Consider the following 4,762-nt stretch of genomic DNA (forward strand, 5'->3'; position numbering starts at 1 on the left):
TTTTTTCTCTCTCCTCTCTTGACTAGCAGTGTCACATTTGCTAACTTACAGTTTGCTGGGACCATTCCAGAATATATGGATTTTGTTCCCTGCCTCACCTTCAAAATGCATTGACTGTCATGAACACAGAAATAGGAGTAGGCCATTTATCCCTTTAAGTCTGCTCCAGCACTGGATATCTCCTTAAGCAATTAGATTGAAAGGTAAAGTTGTACAATAGATATAGCTAACCCACTACAGAAAGCTAAATTTCATCAATACAGTCCTTTTGACAACCAAAAGCACTGTAAATTTACTATTAAAATTGTGGCCTTTCATTCTTCCATAGAATCAGAGAATTATTGCAGTGCAGGAGGAGGCCATTTGGCCCATTGTGTCTGTACCAGCTCTCCAAATGAGCAACTCACCTAGTTCCATTTTCCTGCCTTCTCTGAATGCTTCAATTGAACCTGGCTCCACCACACTCTAAGGCGGTGCATTCTAAGCCTTAACCACTGCTGCATGAAAAGATTTTCCACATCATACTTGTCGGAAATTTTTTAAAAGTCAAATTTAAAACTAAAACTTTTAAAAAAAATATTATCTGTCTCTCTTAATCCAATCTTTCTTTCCCTCTGTATTTCTCTTTCAGCACCTCATTTAATATCGAATGAACCTACACTTTCTTTTAATGAAGAATTCTGATGAAGGGCATCAACCTGAAGCATTAACTCTGTTTCCCTCCACAGATGCTGCCCGACCTGCTGAGTATTTCCAGAATTTTCTGTTTTTATTTTAGGTTTCCAGCATCTGAGGTATTTACAGGTGCTTCTGAAAACAATTGCAGAGCTTTTAGCTCCATAAATTAACCACAAGTCTAATCCAAGTGCCATCACCATCAGTCCAAAATTTCCCTTTTTGTTGGTATGAAACTGCACCTCCTTGCCCCATTGTCACAATTTAATTTGGAGTAGTGTTCTAGACTTACCATTTCTAATCCACTTGCTACATGGTATGACTATATAGAAGGGGCCAGCTAGCTTAGATGGCTAGCGTGTGTTTCAGAGTAACACCAACAGTGTGGGTTTGATTCCTGTTCTGGCTGAGGTAGACTTGGGACCTGCAACTTCACCCTGCCCCTGAGCATGGAAGGCAATGGCAAACCATCACCAACAAAGACTGCCAAGAAAAATGGCTCAGCATCAGCAAACAATGAGCCAAGGACCTGCCTTTGAGCACAGCACACATAAATAAACAAAATTACTGTATAAGGTCAGCTCTAATTTGCTTTTCAATGCTGGAAAGGTTAATTTTTGTCAATGATCTATTTACTCATGTAACATTAGGGAGCAGTCTCGTGGACGTGCCTCCAGGATTAGAATATCTGACTGCACACCCATCACATAATTTAAATTTTAACCCCTGAAGATAATGGATGTACTCACTTCCAGCTCTAGAACATGATGCGAATTAGCAAAATCCTCCAGAATTTAAAGCAGCAGCTCAATTCAACATCCAGGTCAGGCGGGTTCATGGAGCTTGACAGCACTACCAAAGATCACCCAGCGAAGCTTATTAATGAGATCTGGAGGGGTAGATCTGTCTCTGATGGCTGGGGTTTCACCAGGTCATGTCCAGTTAGTCCTGCAAACCAAAATTCTAACAGGTAGTGTGGTCCTACTTGGATAAGTGGATAAGCAAAAGGAGGATTCCTAATGCTTCAAACTGAGAAGCCATTTTAGCTGATTCCAGTAGCACACCTGTGCACATTTGAGAGTTGCCAACATGCACCTAAGTTCTTTAGACTTAGGTAAGTGAGATGTGTCCCTCAGAGAGTGTATCTGATAAACTGAAACGCTACTTATGTAATGTTCTCAGTAGCTTGATTTGGAGAGACTTAAGCATGACAATAGTTTTTTATATTGAATGGCTGACTGAAAAAAAAATTAGTTAATTCCTAAACCAGGGTCATTGCTACTCTTCTCTGCCAAGCAGGATTGAAAGACAAGCTCCATCAAGTGTAAATGCCTCATCTACCTTTCCTATCCAGCATGAAGTGGGAACCTCTTCCCAATAGCAGTATGGCTAACAAGCTGAATCCCTGCATTTGTTTACAATAGCAGCTCAGCATCTTACAGTTGCAGTGACATCCAACATTCCTCACTCCATTTATCCAGCTTTCAGATGATTTTGGGATACCCGTTCTTTCTCCAAGACGTCGCTAGCACTGTTTACTGCTTTACTACTGAATTAATAATCTTTCTTGTGAGTTTCTCAAATGTATTCTTTGTTATAATCTATAGCAAAGAGAACAAAACTCACTATTCAAGTGCTTGAATGTGAATACCAGTTGTTTGCCCCAGGATATAATGACCTAATGCTCTAATTGAAGATCAGAAAACAGAAAATTCTATGGGACACTGACTTATGGGGCTTGGTGGAGATGTTATTTGTCAAAGAATTGCAGTCCAACTTGACACACGCTATTAAGTGATTTTCTCAATCTCAAGCCAAATCATCATGTATTTGATTAGAGCACAATAAAACAGCTCGACATTGTGCCGGGTCTCAAAACGTCAAACGAACAATGGAACTGTAAATCTGCAAGAAACAATTTTAGAGATCAAGTGCATTGAAAATAATAGTATGCGTGCTTAAAAAGAGCATGAAAACCTCTTTGAAATATTTGGAGGTTTACAACATTAAACAGGTCATTCTCTGAACCAGTCCATACTTGCACCTACTTTCTATGCAAACAAATTATTCTAGTCACATTTGCTTACCATTTCGGTTTATCTCTTTATCCTTCAATCTATCCAATCTAATCTCGAATGTTGACATAGTTTCTGCCTCTACCACCAACCCTTGAGGTGAATTCCATAGCCTCATAACTCTCTAAAGAAGTTTCTCCTATTCCATGTTCCAAATCTCTTACATGTAATCTTGTATCTACAATCCCTCAACAACTGGAAACATGTTGCATTTTCTAACTGCATCTCAACTTTTCATATCTTTAAATACCCTTGCTTTACTATAAACTTAGCTGAAAGCTTGTGGATACACTATTGGCAATTATGTTCCAAGGTAGCCTGAAGTTCTGCATTTATCAGACTGTTTAACACCAATTCTGCAAATAATTTTACAAAAAAGACTTGCATTTACACAGTGCCTTTCACTATCTCAGGATGGCCCAAAGTGCTCCACAGCAAATTGAGTACTTTTTTTGAATTGTAGTCACTGTTGTAATGTAGGAAAGAAACGAGGCAGCCAATTTGCACAGCAAGCTCCCACAAACAGTAACGTGATAATAACCAGGCAATCTGTTTTTGTGGTGTTAATTGAGGGATAAACATTGACCAGGAACACCAGGAATAACTCCCCTGCTCTTCTTAGAATTAGTGCCATGGGATCTTTTATGTTCAGCTTCAAGAACACACGTTTTAACATCTCATTGAAACAACTGCACCTCTGACAGTGCAGTACTCCCTCAGTGCTGTGCTGGAGTATCAGCCTAAATTTTTGTGCTCAAGTCTCTGGAGTGGGACTTGAAGCCACAATTTGCTGACTCAGGTGACAAGTGCCAGCAACTGATCCACAGCTGACACACACTGCCAGCAATTGCCTGGACACTGAGCTTTAATGCAGATAGTTATATATCTGTTAAATGGGTACAGTTTTGCGCAGTTTAATTGACACAGCCATGGACCTTTCCATAAAGCTCTCAAGTATATTTTTACATTATTGGTACTGTGGATATTAAATTGAAAGAAACACTTCAAAACAGCAGCATGGACTGAGATGTTTCACTGAGTACCAAGTGTTGCTAGCTCTACGTAGGAGTCCTGATGCTCTACCTCTCCCCACCCACTGAAGTATTAATGCTGTTTTCCCTGTTCCTCTGTTGATTGTCTCTGTAAATCTTCACTGCCTGCCCATAGGGAGGTCCCAATGCTGGTGCTGCACCCAGTTGGCATCACACATTCTGCTCATCAGTAATTTAACTATTTGCCTGTTTATAAATAGAATTCTAAATAGTTAGAAATATTACTGTAAGCATCGACTAATGTTATCAACACAAGTGCTGGACTCAATTATTGCTTGGCAGTAGTTATCATATTACTGAGAAAAGGACTGGAAAACAAGTTTGCAATACAGGAATGCAAAATTATTGGGCGGAGCATGCAGACCTCCTAATTCAATGGGTATATTTAAAAAGATATATAATATATTCCAATGCACCGCTTGTTGGTCCACCACATTCTGCCCTCTGTAAACCTGAGGTCATCCAAAACACTGCTGCCTGTGTCTTAACTCACAGTAGGCCCTGTTCCCCATTCACCTTTGTGCTCACTGACCCTCACTGACTTCCAAGTTAAACAATGTCCTGATTATAAAATCATCATTGTTGTTTTCAAATCCCTCCATGGCCCCACCTATCTCTATAATCTCCCACAGTCCCTCAGCCCTGCAAGATATCTATGCTCCTCTAATTCTGGCCTCTTTTGAATCCCCAATTATAATTGCTTCACCATTGGTGGCCGAGCCTTCAGTTGCCTAGGCCTCGAGTTCTGGAACACCCTCCCTTCACCTCCCTGCCTCTCTACCTTGCTTCCCTCCTTAAAACCTGTTTCTTTGCCCAAGCTTTCTGTCATCGGTGCCAATACTTTGTTTCATAATGCTCCTGGGACATCAGTATGTTAAAGGTGCTATGTAAATCTAAGTTATTGTTATGAACACAATTCCCTTACATTTACAATTGAAAAACATTTTGAAACAACTTCAC

The sequence above is a fragment of the Carcharodon carcharias genome, chromosome 23 (assembly GCF_017639515.1).
Source record: "Carcharodon carcharias isolate sCarCar2 chromosome 23, sCarCar2.pri, whole genome shotgun sequence".
NCBI classification, from domain to species: domain Eukaryota; kingdom Metazoa; phylum Chordata; class Chondrichthyes; order Lamniformes; family Lamnidae; genus Carcharodon; species Carcharodon carcharias.